Source organism: Leptidea sinapis, chromosome 39 (genome assembly GCF_905404315.1).
Source record: "Leptidea sinapis chromosome 39, ilLepSina1.1, whole genome shotgun sequence".
Lineage (NCBI taxonomy): Eukaryota > Metazoa > Arthropoda > Insecta > Lepidoptera > Pieridae > Leptidea > Leptidea sinapis.
This window is the reverse complement of record NC_066303.1, coordinates 7,053,119-7,065,980: the sequence shown is the minus strand read 5'-3', so window position 1 is coordinate 7,065,980 and position 12,862 is coordinate 7,053,119. Positions and strand designations below refer to the sequence as shown.

At 34.0% G+C, this 12,862-nt stretch overlaps 1 protein-coding gene across 1 annotated transcript in view; it reads right to left on the bottom strand.

The window, feature by feature from the left end:
• LOC126976016 (transmembrane protein 135-like) overlaps window positions 1–11,458 on the bottom strand; it is a 68,129-nt gene extending 56,671 nt beyond the window's left edge. The window contains exon 1 of the mRNA XM_050824158.1: window positions 11,391–11,458. The gene's annotated coding sequence lies outside the window, so the exon portion shown is untranslated. The remainder of the gene's footprint in view (window positions 1–11,390) is intronic.
• Between the last annotated feature and the right edge of the window lie 1,404 nt (window positions 11,459–12,862).

Sequence of the window (12,862 nt, the reverse complement as noted above, 5' to 3'; positions counted from 1 at the left end):
AGTCATTCTTATCGCCTTATATTGGGTCGCGTGAATTGCAATTTCCATACAAACTTTATATCGCTAGCAAGCTATACGTCGTTCCATTGATAGACAGAGTGCACTCACCTTGAGTTGCCGTCGATAATTTAATTGGGACAGATAAGTCAACGATGGTTACGATTTTTATCTCAAGTAAGAAATGGACTGAATATTGAGAACGGCCTTACAACAACAGGGAGCATATTTTACGAAATAATCATTGATTTTATGAAATATTACTGATAAATTTATAATAAAAAACGGTATTTTATTTATTGTATACAGAACAACGTCTGTCGGGTAAGCTAGTAGGATATATATAGCCATCATCATTTGAGACGAAAAATTTTTTAAGAAAAATTTGGCAATAAACGCTCTACTTAAATCCCTTTTGTATAATAACTTATAATAATAATAATAACTAATAGTAATATTAACCAATAATAATAATAACTAAGCCGTGCCAAGCTCTACTGGGACCAATCTATCATCACGGACAGAACTATCATTGCTAGTAAGCCTGATATTGTGTTGGTAGATCGGTTAGAGCGTCGTGCATTTATTATTGATATCCCCGTTCCGTGTGATGATAACCTTGTGAAACAGCGTGCAACAGCTGGCATTCATAGGAGCAGACAAAGGCTATATGAACTATATAGTGAGAGATCATTATATAATCATGATACATCTTTTCTCGAGTATGTTAAAAAATACTCTAAATTATTTAAAAGTGTTTGTTCTATTGCAAAGTCTATGCATATCAGACAGATAATTAAAAATGCACCGAATAAAATAAAGATGACTTGGAATGTGATTAACTGGGAATCTGGAAGAGTGAAAGACCGCAACATTGAATACAATTTATCAATAAACAATACTATAATTCAATCTCAGCAGGAAATTGCTTCTGTTTTTGAGAATTTTTTTTCTGACATTCCAGTTTCTATCACAAGCACTCTTGTCTCCTCCACCAGTGTTGCTGAGTCACTTCTTCTGGAAAATGTTAAAGAATGCCAACAAACTTTCAATTTTAGTTTTGTTAGCCCTGGAGAAATAATTAAAACTTTTATGTCTCTCGACATGAAAAAAACTGCTGATATATGGGGCATTTCTGTTAAAATAATAAGTTCAATAATTGATGTCATAGCACCATATCTTGCAATAGTCTTTAATAATTGTATTAGTCGTGGTGTGTTTCCTGACCTTCTGAAACATAGTAAAATTACACCAATATTTAAGTCGGGTTGCTCTTCTGACCCGAATAACTATCGTCCTGTGTCGGTTTTGCCGACCCTTAGTAAAATTTTTGAAAAAATAATTTTAAGCCAAATGCTTACTTACTTTAACTCTCATAAGTTACTTCATTTGAAACAATTTGGCTTTACTAGGGGACGTTCAACAACGGATGCAGGTGTTGAGCTAATCAAGAATATTTTTGATGCCTGGGAGGAATCGCAGAATGCACTTGGCATCTTCTGTGATTTATCTAAGGCTTTTTGATTGTGTTCAACATTCAACGCTGGTCAGGAAGCTATACCACTATGGCATAAAAGGAACTGCGCTCGATCTTCTGACTTCATATCTAAACAATAGAATTCAGAGGGTCGACGTGAATGGCAAGAGATCTCCTGGGACTCTCCTCAGTATGGGGGTACCACAAGGGTCTATTCTTGCACCGTTCCTCTTGCTTATCTATATAAATGATCTTCCTAATCTGATAGAGAAAAAACATAAGGTAGTATTGTTTGCGGACGACACTTCACTAATTTTCAAAGTGAAAAGAAACCAAGCTATGTATGACGAAGTGAACGATATTTTATCTGACATCGTGTACTGGTTTAGCACTAATAACCTATTGTTAAATAGCAAGAAAACTAAATACATTAAATTTACCGTACCAAATGTCAAAAATGTAAATGCAAATGTTTTGTTAAACGAAGAGGTGATAGAACCAGTGGAATCTGCTATATTTCTTGGCATAACTCTAGATTCCAAATTACAATGGGGCCCCCATATTGAAGGATTGGCGAACAGACTTAGTTCTGCAGCATACGCGGTTAAAAAGATTAGACAATTAACTGACATAGATACGGCGCGACTAGTATTTTTTAGTTATTTCCATAGTATTATGTCCTATGGTATATTGATATGGGGCAACGCTGCCGATATTAATACAATATTTGTGCTGCCTAGGTCCTAAAGAATCATTGAGAGCAAAATTTAAAGAAATTAACATCTTGACTGTTGCTTCTCAATATATTCTTGATAATGTAATGTATGTTCATAGGCACATAAGTGAATTTGCCAGAAACTGTCATAACCATAATGTTAACACCAGGAACAGACATAAACTTATGATGCCTACTACTCGGCTAAGTCGAGTTACTAAGTCTTTTGTGGGGCGATGTATATGCTTTTACAACAAGATCCCAGAAAATGTTCAAAACAAAAGTATAACGTTATTCAAAAGAATTGTTAAAAAACGTTTGTGTGGTAAAGGTTACTATAACATAAATGACTTTCTTAATGATACCACAGATTGGGAATGGAGTGACCGCCCTCAGGCTATTAAGTAATAAGTTTAATTGTACAATATTACTTTGTAAACATATTTATTCGATGAAAAAAAAAGCCCGCTGAGTTTGTTGCGCCCATTCTTCTCAGCTCTGAGGCATTCATTTTGTTATGGGTGGTAGTTTTTGACTTTCAATAAGTGATGTCACATCCTATTTAGAATAAAAATATTTGAATTTGAATTTGAAAGCTGAAATTGACAAATTGTCGAAGTACCTAGACTTAGCACACGAGGTTACAGACATGTGGGATGTTGATTCAACAATAATTGTCCCAATAGTCGTTTCCGTTAACGGTCTTATAGCAAATAGCCTCGACCATCATCTCAAGATGCTCTCACTTAATAACTGGATATAGGGTCAGTTACAGAAAGCAGCTGTTTTGGGAACGGCACGCATCGTGCGGAAGTTCCTCAGTCTGTCGCCTTAACCACCGGCGGAATTGTTGTGAACCAACGCCGGCGGGACTCTATTTTTTATATTAATATTTGTAATATTGTTAATTAAAAAAATTTTTATAAATATGTTATATATATAATTGTATAAAATAAGGTGAAATTATAATAAAGAGAATACTAATAATAATAAAAACTAATAATAATAATGTGTAAAAAACATAGCAACACTGGACATTGGTTGTGACCGGCTCTCACTTTTTCTGAATAAATTTAACGACCGTGACGCTCTGGCCAATTAATTAGTGCTTATCAAAAAACATGTATTTCATTAATTAAGCTTATTTTAAGATACTTAAGTAGTTTTAGTCACTTTAAAGGCAAATTAAACTCAATGTACTAAGCAATTTGTTATGTTTTTAAAGTGATAACCCTCAGTTCTAGGATTAACACTTTGAAAAACAACTCACTGTTTTGTTATGGAATAATGTGTTCTCCTATAATTGGTAGTACATACAAATGTTAATAGATATAATAATAATAATATTGACACAATTTAACAGAAATTATCTTGCCCCAAATTAAGCATATAGCCTGTGTTATGGGTTGCAAGACAACGATATATTTAATAAAATATACTAACCTTAACATACATAAATACATTCTGAACATACATTAATACATATAAACATCCATGACTCGGAAACAAACATCAATATTCGTCGTTTAAATGCTTGCCCCTACCGGGATTCGAACCCGGGACCTCTAGCATAGTAGATAGGATCGCTAACCACTCGGCTATACAGATATAAGGCATATATCAGATGTAAGTTAATATATACAATTGTTGAAGATGCATACAAAAAAATAACATTATTCACTCACAAGTCATCGTTTCAAATTGGAACGTATGATGTCATATATCTGTGGTATATCTGTCGGCTCAGGACTCTTGAAAAACCCAAAAAGCTTCTGAGCGGCACTACAATTGCGCTCGTCACCTTGAGACATAAGATGTTAAGTATCTAGAATCCTAATTTACCCAGTAATTTCACCAGCTACGGCTCCCTTCAGACCGAAACACAATAATGCTTACACATTACTGATTCACGGCAGAAATTGGCGCCGTTGTGGTACCCAGAGGCGTGCATATCATATAGGCAATGCCTACCTAGTTATGAACCTATATAAATATAGCACCAGTGCTACAGTTCATTTATTTTAATTTGGTTCCGTTATTTTTTTTATGGAATAGGAGGACAAGCGAGCGTACGGGTCACCTGGTGTTAAGTGATCACCGCCGCCCACATTCTCTTGCAACACCAGAGGAATCACAATAGCGTTGCCGGTCTTTAAAGAAGGTGTACGCGTTTTTTTTTTAAAGTACCCTTGTCGTATCGTCCCGGAAACACCGCACAAGGAAGCTCATTCCACAGCTTTGTAGTACGTGGAAGAAAGCTCCTTGAAAACCGCACTGTGGAGGACCGCCATACATCCAGATGGTGGGGATGATATCCTAATTTGTGGCGTGTCGTGCGAAGGTGGAATTCGGCGGCAGGAATCAGGTTAAACAGCTCTGCGGAACACTCCCCGTGATAAATGCGGTAGAAGACACACAATGAAGCGACGTCTCTACGCAACGCCAAGTGATCCGTTATTTTATTACCAAACTTTTATTGAACACCCAGTAATAAAATTTTTCGCTAGGCTAGATACTAAGGTAAGTTACCTAGGGGTAAGTTATCTTTGCTTATTCCATAGCTCTACCACAACTAGTTAGACGCAGTGCCTACCTTGCTAGAAAACCAATGCACGCCCCTGATATGTATATCATTGTTATGGCCTTTCCCAATATACTATCTACAGATAGAGATAAAATACTATCTAACTACTGTCAGTAATTAGCTGTCAATAATAGCTGTCCAAATATACCCGATAAGTCATTCTTATCGCCTTATATTGGGACGCGTGAATTGCAATTTCCATACAAACTTCTAACGCTGGTAAGCTATACGTCGTCCCATTGACAGACACCATGTACGGATAAGGTGAGTTACCGTCGATAAGTTTATTGGGACAGAAAAGTCAACAGCAGTTATGAGTTTCATCTCAAGTAAGAGATAGACTGAATATTGGGAACGGCCGTTAGTGAACACAACGCAAAGTCAAAGTGAAATAAACTACAGCGCTTTTAAATAGCCTTTAAAAATATTATATCATTTAAATTACTGAATTTACCATTATGTTCTATTATGTTTTTCATATCAAACCAATATGTTCGCAAAAAGTTGAGCTTATGAGAAGAACATTCAAGAAACTCAACGGCCACTCTTTTTAATCTCTTGCTAGGATTTTTAAGAATGTTAATTAATTACTTAACAAAAAAAAAATTGGACATCTTGATTCGAACCGGGGTCTTCTGCTTTCCGGATCACCCAATGTGGCGAAATTTACGTTTGTATTCTAAAGTTATTGTAGCTGTTTCTCTTTAAAACACGGTTTTTTTTTTATTGGCCAATACAGAAAAAATACATACATTTTTATGAAATAAGTACCACGAAAACCTCACGGGTTTATCTGGGTACCTAGAGCCATTCAATTCTAATTCAATTCTAATAATAATAATATTGACACACTTTTTACACAAATTATCTTGCCCCAAGTTAAGCATATATAGCCTGTATAATGGGTTAAAAGACAATGATATATTTAATACAATATACTTACTTAAACATACATAAATTCATATAACATTCATATAAACATACATAAATACATTTAAACATCCATGACTCGGAAACAAACATCGATATTCATCATATAAATGCTTGCACCTACCGGGATTCGAACCTGGGACCTCTAGCTTAGTAGGTAGGATCGTTAACCACTCGGCTATACAGGTCGTCTGGTGTTAGGATGCTTCATGAACATGATGGTCGTGATTACTGTTATAATTAGTAATTGCATCCAAAAATACATCCAACAATACATCCAACAAACGCAAATAACATAAACACCGCATAAAAGTATCATTATTATATATTTAAGTAAACATGGACTTATAAATAAACTAGATAGTGGAAAAGTACCTGATAACAACTGAACAGTGTCAGTTCGTAAGTAGTTTACTTCGATTTAATTAATATTTACACATATATCTGACGATGACGACCTGTATAGGCGAGTGGTTAACGATCCTACCTACTAAGCTAGAGGTCCCGGGTTCGAATCCCGGTAGGTGCAAGCATTTATATGATGAATATGGATGTTTGTTACCGAGTCATGGATGTTTATGTGTATGTTTATATGTATTTCTGTATGTTTAAGTATGTATATTGTATTAAACATATCGTTAACTTGCAACCCATAACACAGGCTATATATGCCTAATTTGGGGCAAGATAATTTGTGTAAAAAGTGTGACAATATTATTATTATATCCACTTATAGATTTAAAATAGTACTAATGGTTTGCGTTCCGTGTACTATCTTAAATACTTTCGGTATTATTAAAAAAAAAAAACATAGCTTAAACACGTGGATTGTTAGACAGTTAACAACGTCAGTGACTTAACAATAACGACGTATAGACGTCAAAAGACTCAAAAATTACAATAATCGTAACTAGAATTAGATTAATTAATTAGATTGTTTAAAAATACGCAATTATTTTTATACTTTTTAGTGCATATTATATCTATTGTTTTGGAATAGTGGTTTTGAAGTCGGTTGTTTTTTGTTAACTGTTTTTTTATTTATTCATTTTTAGTGAATCTGAAGTACACTAACTAACAATTAGTCGAAATACGTGTATAAATAAGATTCGGCCGAGCATCGTTAATTTGCTCCTAACAATTGAAGAGTTCCGTTACTTTGTCATTGATTACGTAATCAGAACCTAACCAAACTCTCAACAAACTATCTTTGAAGTATATCCTTTCCAATAAAAAAGAATCATCGAAATCGGTAGGCGCGATATTGAGTTATTCGTAAATTTATCATCCACTTTGCTATATATAATATGTATAGCAAATTTAAGATTTTTATGGTTTTCTCATAGATGCCATTGTCTGATCTGGACCAAAATACAATGGGACCACACGGGAAGCACCAGCTTTCAAATAAAAAAAGAATTATCAAAATCAGTTCACCCAGTCGAAAGTTTTGAGGTAGCAAACATAAAAAAAGAACGGACGAATTGAGAGCCTCCTCCTTTTTTGAATTCGGTTAATTACTAAAAATATACTATATTGGTCATAACTGTGGATAGATAAGATCTTGCCGTTAAACGGTGTTAGCAATATATCCGTAAATAGAAATACGTTATTGAAAACGGCCGTTAATCTTACCTAAGAAGTCTATCCGTTAGACACACGTTAGACAAGCTTCGACTCATGTTTAAATATAAGTAATGTCTCGTGATTGTTAAACGCTAAACAACAGAATGTTTTATATTTTTATTTGTAATAGAACTTTTTTAAGAGAAACTTTATCTAATAACACAGTTTAAGATTTACTTATATAAATGATCACCCGCCAAGTACCAATGTGTTTTTAGTTTTCAAATTTATATGAAAATTTATTCGACGATTTTTGGAAAACAACGCTCTTGTGATTTTTCTCGATTGTTTTTTTCTTCCACAAAAAACTAAACAAAGACAAAAAAAAATCTGTAATTTTTTTCTGATTGTACGGGAAATTAGAAATGCCTAAGGAAATATATCCATCTAACGCCCTGTGATACAGGGCCTACACCTTCACTTCAGTGGAACGAATGTGATTGGTCTTGTTTAAAGATATTACGTCATTTGTACCTTCTAGCGCATTAAGCACTCCTTTTTTTGCTCTCACACAAAAATATAACATGAAAAAAAAAATATAAAATTTTTATTTAAATCTATGATGTTACAGCTACTATCAACACTTTTCTGAAAGTCCACCAGTTCTCTTTTTTATGACAATAAAGGATAAGAGAGCAGGATGTTCAGATGATGATAATTTGATACGCCCTGCCTATTACAATGCAGTGCCGCTCAGGATTCTTGACAAATTCAAAAATTCTGAGTGGCACTACAATTGCGCTTGTCTCCTTGAGACATAAGATGCTAAGTCTCGTTTGCCCAGTAATTTCACTAGCTATGGTGCCCTTCAGACCAAAACACAATAATACTTACACATTACTGCTTCACGGCAGAAATAGGCGCCGTTGTGGTACCCATAATCAAGCTGGCATCCTGTGCAAAGGAACCTCCCACTGGTGAGTTCTTAAGCAGCATTATCTGCCCAAAGCAGTGAAACTATAAACTGAAATATAACTATTGACAAACACATCAATCTGCCACTCCATCGGCATGAGACTAAATCGGGTTATTCTATGTCCGAGAAGAGTCGAACCAAGACTCGAATGACTACTTGGATACTCGTATAAATTCGTGATCCAAGCGTACTCGGACGCCGCGGTTCTATTCGTACGAGTGTACTTGGATCATTTTATAAAAATAAAATGGCGTCATTTGAGGAAAAATGGAATAGACTATTAAAATTTTGCCTCTAATAGGCATTATTTCCTCAATTGAGTATCTACTATGTGTATTTTTATTATATTGTTTTTATCCTTAAGTAAAATATAGTAAACAAAAAACCTAAACAAAAGTAAAATATCTGGCTCATCTACTTTAATTCTGAATTAAATTATTTGCATCTGAAGTATATAGTATAAGTATAAGAAAGCAGTATGAAAATCGGTGCAGTAGTTTTTGAGTTTATTGCGAACAGACAGACAGACTGGCAGAGGGTTTTGTTTTATAATAGATAGTGATTCTTGTATTACGGATAATAATTAACACACACACTACTCTGAGGTATATAAATAGCTGTAATTATATATCCAAATTTAATTTACATCACAAAAATTATGGAGTGTCATTCAATATAAGATAGCCGGATATTGTTGAGTTAAAAATCAATGAAAGAATTTATTATTTATTTAATAACATGAATATATTAAAGAAACACCCGGGTTCATTCAAATCAAACATCGCGACAAGGCAAATATGTTATAATGTTCCCAGCGGGATCGAACCCGTATACCAACTGTATCTAATCATAAAGAGACCGCTGTGATAGAATTTTGAATTATCTTTTTTGTCTTTAACTCGACGCGGGTCGAGGGGCGCTTCGCTAGGAGCATTCGATCTTGTGGGGAAGGGGAACGGATGGGCGGGGACACCGTTAGAATTATTTTTGAGAGCCAACGCTTACGAAATCTTAAAGGCTATGCTGTTAAAAGTAGAAAATAATTTTCAAATACAGAGCGTTCATTATTGATAATGTAAAAATAACTTTTATTTGACGGGCGTGTAAAATATTGCATATAGTATCAATTTCTTGATTTGACTCGAATTATTATACTTATCAAATAACCCTGTTATCAGATTGATGATATGTGGTGACTGTTTAAAAACAGAAGTGATAACTTAAACTAATCTAAGTTGAACTAATTAATATCGAAAGTGTTTAACTTGAGAAAAGCTTAGATTATTTATTATAATCTTTTATTGATTATAAAATATAGTTTATTCTTAGTTATAATTCTTGAATATGTGCATTATAATTTTGTGTATGTATATTATTAGTATCATTACTTAATCCTATAAAAGTAACAATTGGTTAGAGTGAGAGAGGGGGAGCCTGCCTAAGGCTAGGGTCGCTGTTATGATAATTTTTGTCTCTCATATCCATACAAATGATTTAAGTTTTATTTAGTGTTAATTCCGCCAATATTTGTTTTTAAAACAATTGCCAGATGCCAGATTTTGGCGAGACAACACGTCCTGAGGATGCCTCGTGTAGAGGCGAAACACGTGTCGAATTGTTTTAAAAACAAATATTGGCGGAATTAACACTAAAGAAAACTTAAATCATTTGTATAATTATGGATTTCCGCAAAGTAACGCCTAATTCAATAAATTTTCTCTCATATCCCAAAAACACCTGTTCTAGTACACGAGACTGATGAATTTATCGTTATCCATGGTGGAAACCAAATCACTCGAAATTCGCAGACGCAGGGCGTGCGAAAAAATCAAACTCATTTGAACGCTCGAGTGGTTCTGACGACATCGTGCATGTTCTGACGCGTTCGTCATTGCCAGTGTAAACACTGTCATTGTATACCAGGCGTTTGTTTCTTCTGACGAATCCGTCAGAACTCGTCAGAACAAATTTTCGTCAGTACTCGCATCCATAGTAACCTTAGCCTAAAGCAGCAGAAATATGCGTGAGAGAAAGGTAAGCCAGACAGCAGGAACAGGAAGCGCCGTAACGCGTTACGTTACGAAGCGGTTTGTCCATAAGAGACTGATGATGAAAAAAAGATACTTATTTTATTATTTTTTCATAATTTTTACCAAATAATCAAATTTCAAATTTTTGTTCTGCCTTTCTTCAACACATGTCATGTCTAAAATATTTTTCGTGATGATGCTTGGTGATGAATAAAATCTCGTTTTTGTGGAACGGAACCTGATGGATTTGTATCAGTCATTAATAATACCATAAAATATATTTTTTACCAATAACACAACTGAATTCAATAACACTATTTCAAAATAATAGAAATAATATGCACTAAAAAGTATAAAAAATATCGTATTTTTATACAATTTAATTATTTAATCTAATTCTAGTAACGATTATTGTAAATAAAATAATCGAAAATATTATGTCCATACAAAACAAATACTGAAAATAAAAATAATTATGGGTTCCAAATTGAAATTAAAACTATCCTATCTCTCAAGTTGGACTAAACTGCACTCCATGAAGTAGTCCCCATTAAAATCCGTTCATTAGTTTAGGAGTTCACTGGGAACAAACATCAGGACACACATATATTAAGACTGGCTGCCCCGACAGACGTCGATAATAAAAAAAATACTGTTTTATAGGAATTTGCCAATAATATTTCAAAACATCAAGAATTATCTCGTAAAAAATGCTCCCTCTTGTTGTAATGAAATTGTCTCACAGCAGAACTGTCAAACCATGCGTCAATAAATTCTCTCATAGAAAATATGTCAATACAAAACTAATACTGAAAATCAAAATAATTATGGATCGCAAATCTAAATAAAAACTATCCTATCTCTCAAGTTGGACCAAACTGCACTCCATGAAGTAGTCCCCATTAAAATCCATTCATTAGTTAAGGAGTCCATCGCGGACAAGCAACATGTCACGTAATTTATATATATTAAGATATATGTTAAGATAAATCAAAAAAATCATTCTTTTTCAAACACGGCCACTGGCATCGAAACTGCAATTGCTCTTTATTGCAAACTGATATACATCTAAAAAATTCTCAATCATTTAATAATTAAATAAACAATGAACTCACCGTAATTAAAATCACAGCTAAACAGACACAACATCAAACTGATTTGAAGTCTGCACTTTGACTGTCCTTACTTGTGCAGTCTGAAGTAATGCTCAAAGTTGTTGACACTTGATAAGATAAACATAATTTTCTTGGTACCTTGATGATTAAGTTAATAAACATTAGTTTACATACGTGCAGTATATCCTCTTCTTTGCGTGCCTCTTCGTCTTCGTCGGCTTTGTTATTATAACTTCTTGTTCTTCGCGAGGCGAAATTGTTCAGACGCACTCGCAAATTCTATCCAAGACATTTTTCTGCGACCTACGTCTCTTCTTCCAGCAGCTTTTTCCATCATGATGAGTTGTAGGAGCTCGTACCTCTCGTGCTTAAGCACGTGCCACAAATATGCGATTGGAAAGTGGCATATTTGTGCAAACCTCACTATGATTCCTCATCTCGATGGTTTGCATGAGTACGCGTTTTTGATTTACGCAGCCCAGAACTTCCACATTCGTGACCTTGTGAGTCCAATATATAGTTCTAGTTTATTTAATTTTACTTTTAACTTGGCACCCCTTTACAGTGTCAATTTTTTTTTGTAACTATGGGTCGTAATATGCCTGAAATAAATGCTTTTTATTTTTAATTAGCACACCATACTATGTCACTTCATTTCAAAAGAGACCTAGACGATGATAAGAAAATACTGTTTGTAAACAGTAAAGGTTATGTTTAGATTTGATAAGACAAATATAACTTTCTTATCACTCCACGTTGTAGATACACCACCTTAGAAATTTTAAGTTATAGATTGCCGCTGTTAGTCATATAAAATCAATTAAAAACTTCAATGGTAATTAAGTTCATCAATCCAATCGCTATCGTGTATATTTAACCTGTGAGACCTGGTGATATTCACGAATTTAATAAGTAATACGAAATTAACTTCACGTGAACATCAATCATGATAGTATATCGTGGTGACACTAACACTTTTGGCGCCTGAAAATTTTGAATATTTGCAATATTTATTTATATTTGAATTGTTAAAAATATTGTTTTTCACAGAACAAACTTAACCTTCCGTAATTGGCAAGTGCCCATACTGTATGCCGTAGATGCCTATTATTTTACATGTATTAATAGATTGCTTATAATTATTATGATATGAGAGAATTTATACAAAAACTATTTAAACAAGCTTTAAGACCACGCAAAATAAACTACCTTAGTGTGCCGAACGACACTTTCGATTTTGGTGTATATTCTGAAAGATGTAGTGCCAAAGAGCACTTCCCGATTTTGGAAGGTTAAAATGTCAAAATATAAATAAATGGATCAAACCGGGCAAAAATCATGACTCGGAGTCTCATACAACACGATCAATGATAACATTATTGAAAGTAAACAACGTAATATATTTAGTTAAGAAATTCTTTATGTAGAGAAGTAGTGAAAAAAGTTGTAAGCAAGTTATGAATCCTTTACAA